The sequence below is a fragment of the Malus domestica genome, chromosome 08 (assembly GCF_042453785.1).
Source record: "Malus domestica chromosome 08, GDT2T_hap1".
In the NCBI taxonomy this organism is placed as follows: domain Eukaryota; kingdom Viridiplantae; phylum Streptophyta; class Magnoliopsida; order Rosales; family Rosaceae; genus Malus; species Malus domestica.
In genome coordinates, this window is record NC_091668.1 from 20,179,805 (window position 1) to 20,193,963 (window position 14,159).

At 40.4% G+C, this 14,159-nt stretch overlaps 1 long non-coding RNA gene across 1 annotated transcript; it reads right to left on the reverse strand.

The window, feature by feature from the left end:
* Positions 1-9,591: 9,591 nt before the first annotated feature.
* On the reverse strand, positions 9,592-10,153 carry LOC114826362 (uncharacterized). The gene is made up of 2 exons (XR_003775174.2): positions 9,929-10,153; positions 9,592-9,823 (listed from the first exon to the last, which is right to left on the reverse strand). It is a non-coding gene; the product is annotated as an uncharacterized lncRNA (long non-coding RNA).
* Between the last annotated feature and the right edge of the window lie 4,006 nt (positions 10,154-14,159).

A 14,159-nucleotide genomic window follows, 5' to 3' on the forward strand; every position in this document is an offset into this window, starting at 1 on the left:
AAGCGATAACGAAACAAAAAAATAATTGTACAATGAAAATGTCATCACACAAGCTAAGTATTGTCTAATCAATACTTGAAAAATATAAATAAAAATTTAGCACAAATTACTTTTCCTGCTTCAAAATTTAGGCAAATTTAACAGAGATATGCATTCTACAAAACTAGTTTCAATGATCTAACCGTCAAACTTGTTTGTAGATACTACAAGATTGCATACGTACAAAATCGCAAAAAAAAAAAAAAAAAAAAACCATTCAGATATTAGGTAATGGAACAAAAGTTTTCGACAGTTATAAACGAAAAATCACAATTTAACGGTTATTTTAGCTCCGGTTTTGATAATTTTTTTACGGCTACACTCCTCGACCCTATAATAATGCAATGAACGAATTCGATCTTCAATTTAAAATATTTACACTAGTTGATACCGCAAAATCTTATTTTATACTTAATGGAAGTATAATATTAACTCTAAGTGTCTGTTTAATATACCGTTTTTGACTCGATATGCATTCTACGAAACTTTTTAAAATAGTCAATATAACATTTAAAAAAAATAAAATAGTCAATTTATGTTGGTTATAACTGCCAGCATACTAAAATAATAACCGCCAAAAACTAAGATAATAAAACAATCAATTTCTGTCGGTTATAATCGTCACAATTAACTTAAAAACCGTCAGAATATGTTAAAAATATTTATAAAAAAAATTCAAAAATACTGGCGGTTATAATAATTTTATGGCAGTAGCATCCGACACTAAATATCCGTTAGGAATTTATATCAGATATAATCAATAGAATTTTATTGTTATCCTACACTAATTGAATGATGTGTCATATATCTTTTATCTGACATAATGACTTATCAAACCGCCATCATCATCACATGTCGATATCTTCATAAAGTAGGCAGACATAACAGGACTCAAACTATAACCAAGAAATGCCTTGATGCTTTTAGTTCGGAATTATATCAATAGGGTCGAGCAATACTATGCATGATAGGTAATTAGTCGACACAAACTGTCTTATAAAATCAATTATATTATGTTGATGATTATCAGAATAATTGAAAAGGGTCGAGCAATACTATGCATGATAGGTAATTAATCGAAACAAACTGTCTTATAAAATCAATTATATTATCAGAAGATGCCAACAGGATCCTCTCCCGATCATTTTTGTGAGCATTTTGAAGATTCGTAAATCGTGTTCGTTTATTATATTTCGTGCGATCAATTTTTTCAACTACTGTTTATGTTTATTTTTAAATAAAAATATTTAAAATAATTTCTGATTATACGATATATGATAAATATACACGATTCACGAATTCCTGAAACACTAACAAAAAAGATCGGTGAGGATCCGGAGTCCAGAAGATGATCAAGATTCAGACGTCTGTATTGTCAATGTCAACTACATATGAATTAAAGAAATAAGAAACAAAATATCTATTGGTGATAATGTCTGGTTATGGAAATCCCAAAGCACGCTTACACAATAATTTCATTTTGTTTTCACATACATAATTGGGCTTTCTTTTATCAAACCCCACAAAAGCGTACAACGCAAGTGAAATAAAGGGTGAATGTTTGGGATCATTGAGCTAAAGAAAATTATACCACAAACCCAGATAGAGATTACACCCTCTTTAGAAAAATGGTAAATTATAAAAAAGTACAAAATGGAGAGTAACAAAGGATAAAAACTTATATATCATTGACATGTAATGACATAACATGAGTATACATGTTCGCATAAGTCATTCTCCATAAAAGGCGTATAGAATAACTTCCGAGTAAGCAATGAGTTGTTTCCATAGTTTTACCCCAATAATGTACCATTGATTTGGTTAGAAGAGAATATGTTCCAACTGAGGAGAGGTTGATTTAGTTACTACTTTTCCATTAGATAATGGTGACAATTTCATTTCATCAACTCAACTTTCTCTTTGAAGCTAAAACCGACAAGTTGCTTGCTTCTGCAGAATGGCCAATGTGCATTGTCTAGTCTGGCTGATGTGTAATTCTAAACTAGGAACAAGTTCCAGCTAAAGCTAGTTTGGAACAAGTTCCAGCTAAAGCTAGTTTGGGCGGACATTTTGGGAAGGAGACTGGATTACTTTTCCCCCAAGATTTGAGTTTTAGCTTTTTGGAGCATGACCTTGCCCATGCACAACATTCTTCTTCTTCCCCCCCTGGTTATTGAAAAAAAAATAATGAGAAAATTGAGGAAAGGGGTCCCTTGTTCATAATATATGATGATGCATGGGAAATTTCAGTCTTTTTACAGATAGTCCTAGGTAGTATATGATAGTTTTGAATAATCATGAAGAAGATATAGGATCTAATGACCAAAGGGACATATAAGATAGAAGCTATGAAGAATAACATGTGAACACTAGCATCTGATAGTTTCTTTAGACTCTCGTATGAAAAAAATATAAGGAGACTCTCAAAATAAGACTTTTTATGGATTATTTGTCACTCGTTTAACGTCAATTTTTGTGTCAACATTATAAAATATTGTGCAAAAAACATTAAATAACAGAGAGTCCCATTATTTTTAGAGAGTTCTCTTAGCATTTCTCCTCTCATATAGGTGAACTTGGTTTGCAATTATTTTCTGTCATTAGTTCATTTTGACCTTTCAAATTGTTGGACATATTCAGAATTCTGTAATATTTTTCTTAAAAAATTTAAATATCTCAAAAAAAGAAAATGTAAGTTCCCGAATTAATTCAAAAACTGTGGGTTTTCGAATTTTAATAGATGCTGAAATTCCAAAGTTTTTGCGTTTTGGTAGAAATTTTTGGATTGAAATTAGAACCATGAGGTGTTACAACAATAAAATTATTTGTTTTATCCTATACAAAACAAAAAGAAAAGATTGATTTTTTTTGTTGAATTCTTGGTCCGACGACTAATGATTTCACTTATTTGATATGTCCGTCACAAACATATCATGAGTGACTCCCACTGACACAACGACTAGACGGACATTGCAATTGAATCTGCTATTTTGCTAATTATTATGAGTTTGCATTTTATCCTATAATGTTTTGGCATCCTAACACAAAATTTTCAAAGTACGTTGGTTGATACATATGTTGGTGGAAGGGAAAGTCACTGATGCAATTGATATCCTGTGTTATTTTGTTCTTCTCTCAATCGTAATTGCTTCTTTTGTGTTTTGTAATTGTGGTCGAATTTGACGGTTGAATGTTTGTTTTGTACTCTTGCTTCTTATGTAAACAATTCAATTCGATCGGCTTGAACCAATCTTTATTGGGGCAAGAAATTTGAGGGATGCAACAATTGGTGAATTCCAACATTCGTTATCTTGGCGATTTCTTCCTTTGTTGCAGCCCCTTATGTAACTCTTTTTATCCTTTTCAGTACTTTTCAGTACTATTGAGTAAATTGATGGTGGTATTATTTAGCTGCATCCAAAGTCTTCTTAATTTACAATAGGACTGTTGATTGACTTGTAATTTGAAATGGTTTATTCATTTTATTTACAAATACTTCACACATCACATTCATATCTATTTGGTTTAAACATTTTAATTCTTGTTCATTTCAAGATTCTTTTATCTTTTTATTAAAAAAAAACCATATATAGATGTGAAACATACGTGCTTACATGAGCAACTCAATGTCACAATCCTTAAAAACAAAACTTTGAAGATATGTTATGTGTTTATATATAATATACATAAATATGTGTGTGTGTGTACATCCCACAGATAGGAGAAGATTCTATAATTCTGCATTATTGGTGGATGTATCCTTGATTCCTAGACGAATGGTTGAAGAGAATGACACCGTTGTTCTACTAATTATTTTTCCATATTATTCGTCAATTAACTCGTTGTTGGCGGACATAATTTCGAATTAAATTAGTGAGTGGCCAATCAAACTCATCAAAGTGTCTTTCTGGTGTTCGAAGTTGAGATTCTAAAAGTAGATCATTACCAAACACTAACTAGACTTTATTTTTAATCCATGCTTATTTAAAATATACATTAAAAGATTTAGTTAGGCATCATTGTGTAGAAAGTCGTCTACGTAGTGTCCACAGCTAGGGTTTCTTTTACAAATGTGAGCTATAATATGGTGCTTTTTCCCGTCCTGTTTTTATGAGTTGATGAAAGGGAAGGGAAAAAAATGTTTTGTTATATGGTTTGGTACAAGCCATCTGTTACGGATATAGATAAATAAAATTTCACATCAGAGAAGTATCATAATAAACTAATAATATCTCAGACTTTGGATAAAATTCAAATATGAATACGTTCATTGAGCTTGACCTTACTTAAATTATTAGACCTATGTGATTAAATTGGAGATAACACTAAGATTGCTGTCGAATTTATAATAGGACTCATGTTGATCTGGTGCACAACAAAGAAACTAATACAGTAAACTACGATCGGTGAAATAAATCCAATAAAATGGTAATTCAAATCGTGAAGAACACAAAGCAATAGTAAATTGTTAGCTTAAAAGAAAGAAATCCCTCATTAGAAACTTCATATATGTAAATCTCGATCCCACGAACAACAAAAATATCCTTGATTGAGTTCTGCATTATTAGTTGATGTATACATAATGTTGACCAAATGATGGAAGATTGAGGATTATAAGTTGTTTAATTAGTGTGAATTAATTAATTTGCCGAGCATCGAAATGGATTCAACTACATAATTGCAAATCAATATCCTCAAAGTGTCTGTCTTGCATCATTTCAAAGTTGAATATATATTGAGTAGATGATAATAAAAACATTACTGGATTTTATTTTTTAATGTTGCATTGTCATTGAAAGATATAGGTAATGTATAAATTATGATGAACGTGGTCACGGCATTGTCCATGATAATGGTGTTTAATTTATGAAGATGGGCTGGAAATTTAATCAAAATATAGTTGTAATGCATGTTTGGAAACAGAAATTAAAGGGCCTAATATATTCTATAAGTGCTTGTTCAATCCACTGCGTTCCTCGGCTCATTTTTTTTTTTTTTTAAATTCTAGATTAGTGTAGCATATCGTTAGTAAGAAAACCGAATTTGATACCAAGTTAGTACGGCTAGTCTATTGTATATTAATCCAAATCTTACATAATTAATTTAGTATAGGTATATCGTTGTATCGGAAACAACATTTATTAGTATAATTGAACTTATTCGTCATGTTAAAGGTTTTGTACTTTCCTCATTTAAACAAATTTATCAATGAGGCTCTTCCATCTGTTCAATTAGGGTTTTCCTTAATGCGTAATTTGATTATTCCATCTTTGCTAATCGGCAAAACTTGCTCGAGTCTCCTTTTCCATATGTGAGGACAGAGGATTTTTCTTCAAGGTGGCAAGTGCCAACCCTACACTATAAATTCTTGTACGAACACATTAGTTGAGAAATATATATATATATATATATTTTTTTTTTCATAATATTGTATTTCAATTTTGGACCCAATTAATTAACAAAATAGTTAGGGGATGAGTCATGATGCTAAAAGTGATGTTAAGCAGTTTTTTTTTTTTTTTTAAAGAAATTATAATAAACTAAAACGCAATGACTACGAACCAAGATTGGTGATATCAAGAGTTCGACTCTCGCCGTTCCTTGAAATTGGGGTGCATTCTTGCTCACCACCTTTAAGTAGTGTTATTGCTTATCACCCTACTTATTACTATTATATGAGTTTATAATTTGAAATTTGTGTCTATCCACAACATAAATTTCAAAATTTAAATTGATCCAGTGACGATAAATTAGGTAGTAAGTGTGGATGCAAATTTTTTCCTCTTCGATCTTGGACGATTTTGCACCTACAAAACAACTAGCACCTTAGGTTAAGGCCAAGAGCCTCACGCGCCCACGATGAATGGGGGGGGCTTTGGCCGAAGAACCTCCGATGCCAAAGTTAGAAATTTAGAGAGAAATAGTGTTTAGAGTGTTTTGGAATTTTTGCAAGAGGTTTGGCCTGAATGTTTGGTAAAAATGGGTGACTATTTATAGGACCAAATTGGTCCACATCTTCAAGAAATGGCCGGCCCTTTTCATGTGCTTTGGGATGAATTTTGTGGTTTTATTAGCCACTTTATTGGCTAATAAAATATAATAGAAATAAATGGGAAGTTACCCAATTGAATGACTAGCATTATTTGGCTAATATAGTGGAAGAAATTTGAAAAGGTGTGGAGCAAAGAGAGGGAATGCGGCCGGTCTACTAGGTGGGATTTTAGGGTTTATTTTAGGTTTAATTAGCCAATTAATTGGCTAATTAAATATGAAAGGAAATGTTTTTGTGCTTTATGGTGTTAATTGGCTAATAAAAGGGAAGAGATGATGGAAAAGGTAGAAAAAAGGTGATGTATTAGGTTTTGAATGGGGTAGCCGGCCCTATTCTATTTTTTAGGTTTGAATGGATGTTTCAAATTGACAATTAAGGGATTGATTAGGTAATTAATCCCTTAATTAGTCAATTATTATGATTTTATGAAATATGAAAGGAATAAGTATATTATTTAGCTAATTGATTAGCTAAATAATGAAATGGGAAATATATGAATAAATTAGGTTTTAAGTTGATACCTATTTTGGGCACTTTTGACTTGGTTGAAAAAATGATTCTCTACTGCTCGCGTGTAGGAAACCCGGTATGCCTCGAGGGTATTTTTGTCCTCTTTTGTCCAAAAGTCCACGTGTCGCCTAGTGAATATTTTTGGCTCCACAAATGCCCCCACACCTGTTGGGCTGCTCGCAAAAAAGGGCAGCAGGTGTAGAGATCTTCTTGCTTTAGGAAACTTAAGGCTGCTTCCTATTTTGATGTTGATTCTCTCTTTAATAGGAAATTAGATCCTTCTAGGAAAGGGAAATAAATTTCTCTCAAAGCCTATTTAAGTCCACTTTAAGTGGGTTATTAAATCAACTTTGGAGAGCGATTTATTCTACCCTACAAGAGAGAGATAGCTTAGAGGATATTTGTTCCCCCTCCTCCTCTAGCAATCTTCTACATCTTGCCCGTGCAAAGGACCGTCTTTCGTTGCTTTCTTCGTCTTCTTCGTGCCGCACCGATGTAAGAAAAATTTAATTTTTCTTACCTTATTCTTGGATAGTGCTATTGCGGGGCAGTCGTCGGGGTGGTGCGGCACATCGGCTGGCAGGGGCCAGGAGTTGGCTCGGCATGGGCCGAGGAGATGTTGTGGCAGGGACCACTGCTTGGGCAGCTTGGCTTGGCTTGAGCCAAAAGGCAGCTTGTGCAACTAGGGTCGCGGATTGTGGCGCTGGGGCGCAGTGCTAGGCGAGCCGCATGGCTCATGTCCTTTGGGCTCTTGGACCTGACTCGGGCCAGGCTGGTGATTGAGAGAAATAAGGAGATTGCGGGTCTCATGGGCTGCTGGAATGTTGGGCATGCAGGCCTCCTGCCTGTTGGAATGCTGGGTTGAGCTCCCCTGCTGAGTACCATGAATGTCATTGGCTGCTTAGTCCTCTTTGCCGAAAGAAAGGTGGGCTGCTCCAGAAAGAGGAAGTAAAGAGGATCAAGGCGGATGCATTGGCTCGTCTGATCGCTGTCGTGAAGCTTACTATGAATGAAGATGGAAAGAAGAGATCTTCCCCGCCTGCTCATGAGATGCCAGTTAAGAAAAAACTGAAGACTTCTTCTGCTGCTCATGAGGGTCCGCTTGCTACCGAGAGGTATGTGATTGACATGATTTTCCAATGGGAAGAAATGTAAGGCTGCTAGATTTGAGCATGTGGCGTCTTCCATGTTGAGAATGGCTAGTACAATTGTGGATAAGATTACTCAGCGTAAAGGTTTTATCATGCCCCCAGTGCCGAAGTCTGTACCAGGACGTTCTTTGGGAGCCAAGTCCGGTTCACCTTTGTAGAGACTTGCTATTATGAAGAGTGGTAAGATGGACTCTGCTGCTAAAGTGGCGCCAAAGCCTGCTCCCTTTGCTGCTGAGATTGATTTGCCTCAGATTCAAGATCTTAAGCTTGCAATTTCTGAGCTTCGTTTCGCTACTTATGCTAAGAAGAGAGTGGATAAGCTGCAGCGTGTCCGTGTTAGTCTGCTTAAGAAGAATAAGCAACTGAAGGGTGAAAAGGATGTGCTTGAGGTTTTAAGACATTCTCTAATTCTCTGGAAGACTTGCTTGCTTTTACTTTTAAGGCTTCCATTGGTGAAGTAGTTGGAGAAGTTAGTGCCCAGACTGGGGCAGCCAGGGGTGAAGCGTCGGATGATGCCGCTGCTAAGAGCGTTACGGCTGTTGAAGGTGTGGCGACCAAGTAGTCGTAGGATGTCCAAGCTGTTGTAGTGTAGTATTTTAGGTAGCCTTTAGGATTTTCTTTGTTTTTCCTTGTAGCTTTGTTTTGCTTGAACTCCTTCGGCCTTTGCTAGTTGTTTATAAACATGTTTTCCTTCGTTTTTCTTCATCTTCACTTCTTTTGTTCATGCCCTAACCTTTAGACTTGATAGACCAGTGGCAGGCATGCTACTTTTTTATAAGCAGACAAACTCGCGTAGCCTATGCAACCGTAGGTGTTGGTGTAGAACTTTGCAAAGTTGTTAGCCATAGGGTTGGCAGCCGGATGCCTTACTTACAGAAGCAGACAAGTCCGCGTAACCACTAGGCTGTTAACCTTGACTTTCTTCAATTCCGTAGGTTGCGTAGCAAGTATCACAACACTTTAGGACTTGGTGTAGGTTGTTCCGCGCTTGGCTGAGGTGAAGCTTATCGACTACGTAGCATGTCGGCAGTGGATAAAACTTCGTATATGCGCGCTAGCTTGTTTAACCTTTCATAAGAATGTGCGGTTGTATAAGTCTAGTGCGGCTTCACTGCTCGAAGGGCAAGCCGTAGGCAGTCTTCTAGAATCCGTAGGCTACCTTAGTGCACTCGGTAGCAGCTTTAGGATTCCAGGGCAGCCGTCCATTGGATGTACTGCGTAATGTGCCCTCTCCGTCTCTAGGGCCCGGTTCCCCACGGATTAGGCCAAGAGACCCAAAATCCTTCAGTTAGCTAAGCCTTGAAAAAGACCATTGCGGCTACTTCTAGGAATCCCGGCGCAAGCCATCGTGCATCTAGTTATACTAGGGCAGCCAGGCTCATCCACGTCTGGATATTCGGAGTGTAAAGTTTATCCTCCCGTCTTGGAGAGCTGACCCATATGGGTGTCGGAGAATTGGTTTACCCTCTCGCACTGGAGAGCATGGTTGGTCCCTCGGGGGGCGCAATTCCTGCGATGAGTCCCTAAGAAGGGCGCAGTCTTCTTTTGAAGTGCATGAGTGATTAGTTGTTGTAAGCATGCAGCCAAGCCAAGTTGTGATTACTTCTAAATTCCTCATTGAAAAACGAGTGAAACGAACGAGAACTTTAGCTATAAGGTAGGAACTGCATAACAACTGGATAGTCCTCAGTAGGGCTGGGTTCGGTTATTATCGGTTCGGTTTTTTGCCAAAACCGAAACCAAACCGAAATTTCGGTTCGGTTCGGTTCGGCCCAAATTTTTTTCGATTTTTTTCGGTTCGGTTTCGGTTTTTTTCGGTTTTTTTTTTCCTCCAAAAAATGCAAAACAAGCACAACATAATATAGAAATAGAAAATATGACATGTTTCCAACGCCGCCTCCTCCTCCTCGACCGTACGGCTCTGCTTCTTCTTCACCTCATCCGAATTCTTCTCCAACGCCGCCTGCTCCTCCTTTTCCAGATCCTTCTCCTCCAGATCCGCCAATCGGCGGGCCTCGGACAAATAAATTCACAAAGCCAACAAATAAATTCACAAAGCATATTCAACAAACTAAAGAAATAAAAACTATTAATCAATAAATAAAAAAACTACCATTTTCAGCACTCAAAGAATTAAACAAGAAAATGAAAAAAAAGGAAGAAATTGAATACTTACTGTTAAAGAAATCCGGAGGAAGGAGAGCTAAAGATCCATGTTACAACCATGGACTTGGCACGTTGGAAAGAGGAAGAGAGGAAGGAGAGTTGAAGAGAGGAAGAGAGGAAGAGAGGAAGAGAGGAAGGAGGGAGAGAGAGACTGAGGAATGAGGGAGAGAGAGCAGCGGATGAGGGAGAGAGAGACTGAGGAAGGAGCGAGAGTGTTTGAGAATGAAAACTCAAAAATGAGTGACGGCTGCTAGGGTTTGTAAACTTAACAAATTTTATAAAGCACTAGCGATTAGAATACCTATAAATCATATACCGGTACAGATATAGCAACAACAAGCCTACAGTCAAGTTGGCTTGAAGGAATTATCCCCCCTGGACGGAAGGGGTTCGATTCTTCACAGCAGCAGGTTTTAAGTATTTATATTTAATTTTAAGTTAAAAGGTTTGTTGATTGCTAAAAAAAACTAAAAAGCTTTTCTGAAACCCTGGAGGCAGGAGGATTCGAACCCATGCGCAGGGGCTTGAAAAGTTAAAAGGTTATGTCTTGTTATGATTGTATCACTAAATTAATTTATAATATTGAAAACAAATTAAATATATATATCTGTTCGGTTCGGTTCGGTTTGGTTCGGTTTCCGAACCTTAAAACCGAAACCGAACCAGCCAGATTCGGTTCGGTTCGGTTTGGCAGTTTCGGTTCGGTTTTTTTTCGGTTTGGTTTTTTTCGGCCTCGGTTCGGTTTGGTTTTCGGTTTTTTTCGGTTTTCGGTTATTTGAACCCACCCCTAGTCCTCAGCTTGTGAGGTGGTGCCCGTTGAGCTTCTTGAGTCTTCGGGTTTTGATGTAGCGGGAGGTCACACATGGTACTTCTTCAGATTGTAGGCCATCCATTTCTTTTCAATCTTTTTGCCGCTTCATGGTGGTGAGGGTGTAATTACTCTTGCCCCCTACTCTGCTGATCTTGTACGGACCTTCCCAGATGGGATCCATCTTTTTGGAGCCTTCTCTGCCGGCAGTGATGAAGGCTTTTCTGCGTCGTCGACATGTAAATGCCAGAAGTCTCCATCGGGTGGAGTAGGCGCAGCTAGAGTGTGCTCGGCTACTTTTGAGGCATCGTTGGGCCGCTCTGTTGCGTCACCTAGGCTCAGCGTGAAGACGCAGTAGGGAGCTGTGGAGATGGGGCCATGTCATACGCAACAGGAGATGCTCAACTGCCGGTATTGGGCCACTCTAGAGTTGAATCATTGAGCAAGGGTCGGCTAGGGCCGTGTGATGCGCAGCAAGAAATGGTACTCAACTGACGGTACATGTTGCTCCTATGTAGAATCTTTTAGGGTGACGTGGACAAAACTTGCTTTCGAGTGTGTCCTTCCAGTGTTGCGTTCGTTAGAAAACTTTACATCCGCCAGGGTCTACGCCTTTATCGTCGCGCGTCTGGATTGGGCAGAATAGTAGGTCATTAGGATGATTGCATGCGTTTGAAAGTAAAACTTGTGCTTCTGGGTTGCAACAACTACCGCCAAAGTTAGCTTTTGAATTTTTAATAACATCGAGGAGAGCTTTTGAACTGTAGAATACAGGTAACTGTGGAATACAGGTAGTCGGGCCCCCATCTCTTCTCGCATGATGGTAGAGCTTATTGCTACTTTAGATAACGTCAAACATGTGAATAAGTCCTCCGCTGCTTCTAGGGAGGTGATGTCGGGTACTTCTTCAAGTCCTTGAATGTGCATTGGCGAGCCTCATCCCAAAGTGCATACTTCTCTGCCAAAGCAAAAGAGTCTGCCAGAGTTAGATCTTCTTTCATGATCAATTTTCCGAATAGCGGGTGGTCTGCTGGAAGTCCTTTTTGGAAGGCTGCTCTAGCTATCGAGTCGTTGCATCCGACTATTTTTGCCTTCTCTACTTTGAACCTCCTCACATAGTCGCGAAGTGACTCCTTTGGGTTCTTCTTGACGTTGAACAAATGATCAGATTTCTTTTTGATCGAGCGATAGGATGAATATTCTTTGGTGAAAACCAAAGAAAGTTCGTAGAAATTCCGGATGGATTGTGGCGGCAGGGTGTAGAACCAATCTTGCGCCTCGCCTTGTAGAGTGGTGGCGAATATCTTGCACATAAGCTCATCGTTGTTTCGATAAAGGATCATTGCACTTCGGTAGCGCTTTAAGTGTCTCTCCGGGTCTTCATCCCCTTTGAAAGATGTGAAATGTGACATGCTGAACTCTCGTGGAGGCTCTGCCTGCTCGATCTCGTCCGTGAAGGGTGACCTGCTTATGTTGGTCATGTTCCATCGTAGTGCCTCGTCGGTGACCTCGTTGCGTTGGAAATCATGCAATCGCTTGGTCAAGAGTCTCTCTACTTCTTCCTGAATTTGCCTTTGTTGGGGTAGCGGAGCTCTCGGCTGCCCCCATCCATGACTTGCTGGTCTAGGCTGCTTTTCCATGTGTTTGGCTTGTCTACGCCGCAGATGCAGTGCATGTGGTGCGTTTCTAGCAGGCGAGCGAGTTATTCGCAGGCTGCTGGTTGAACTTGAGCTGGATTGAGTGACTGCTTCTCTCCGTCCGTCGTGCTGCCTACTCTGATGTGAGGTGGATGATGCTCCTTGTGGGCTTAGCCGGGAATGAACACTTTGTCTGGAAGGTTGCTCATGTTGACTATCGGAGTGTGACCCCAACCATGAATGTATGCTCATCCGTGGGCCTAATCGAGAGTACACGCTCCTCCGCGCGCTAAGACGGGAGTATACGCTATCTCGGGGGCCCAATCGGGAATGTACACTGCCTGAACGTTCGGCTCGTGGCTGGTCGAATGGCTGCTTGCCGGGACGCTGCTGGAAAGGTTCGTCTGCCCTTGTCCTACTTCGGGATACCTCGTCCGGGGCACGTTGGATCCCGATGCGTTGCAAAAGTTGATTCACCAAAGTTGCCTGTTGTGTAAGGGCGCTCGTCAACTCTATGACTTGTCGAGACAAGTGTTGTTCGCCATTTGGATTGGAAGAGCTTGGAAGGAATGCGCCTCCTTGGGCAGTGGAAAGGTGGTAGACTCCGGGCGCGAGATTTGAGTTGGGAAATGTCAAATCCGCGAAAAAATATGGTGAGAATACCCCCGACTCGATGGTAGGTCCGGATGGTTGAGATAGTCTTGGGCCGACTTGGGCTGCTTGGAAAGCCACGGGAGCAGGCTGGGCCGTGAGAGTGGGCTGCTCGAAAGAAGCAGGCTGGACCACGGGAGTGGGTTGCTCGTCGGGAGCAGGCTGGGTCACGAGAGCAGGCTGCTTGGCAGGAGCAGGCTGGGCCACGGGAGTGGGCTGCTTGGCAGGAGCAGGTTGCTTGGCGGGAGCAGGCTGGGCCACGGAAGTAGGCTGCTTGGCAGGAGCAGGCTGGGCCACGGGAGTGGGCTGCTTGGCAGGAGCAGGCTGGGCCACGGGAGTGGGTTGCTCGACGGGAGCAGGCTGGATCACGGGAGCAGGCTGCTCAATGCGCGGTGCATGTGAATGCGAGGCTTGGGCTTGGGTCCACGTGAACTTGGATGGCACGGCTTGGATCGTGGTCTTGGTACCGTGAGCCTTGGATGGCACGGCTCGGGCCGTGGTGAAGGCTCCATGGACCTCGCCACGAGTGGCTATCGAAGTAGCCATCGTGGTGGTTCCCATGGTGGCCGTGGTGAAGGCATCATGGACCTCGCCGTGGGTGGCTACCGAGGTAGCCACCACGGTGGTTCCCATGGTGGAAGCTCGTGGTGATGATGCCGCTCCCCTTATTGTCGCATTTTGCCTTACGGATCTCCGGGTCGTGGTGAAGGCTCCATGGACCTCGCCACGAGTGGCTACCGAAGTAGCCACCGCGGTGGTTCCCATGGTGGCCGTGGTGAAGGCACCATGGACCTCGCCGCGGGTAGCTACCGAAGTAGCCACCACGGTGGTTCCCATGGTGGAAGCTCGTGATGATGATGCCGCTCCCCTTATTGTCGCATTTAGCCTCACGGATCTCTGCAATCCCATTTCTTGAACATTAGAATTTTCACTTGTGGAATTTTCTAAATTTCTAGCCATTATATTTTGCTTATACGTTTTATCAAAGAACCTTTGCAAGTAAAAAATTCTAATAATAAGAACGTATGAAAAATATTCAAATGGACTAGAAAATAAAGAAAAAACCTTTTTTGTGCGAGAGTCTTCTACGAGTATGGATTTCAACTCTCAATGAAAGCACCAATTTGTGGATGCAAATTTTCTCC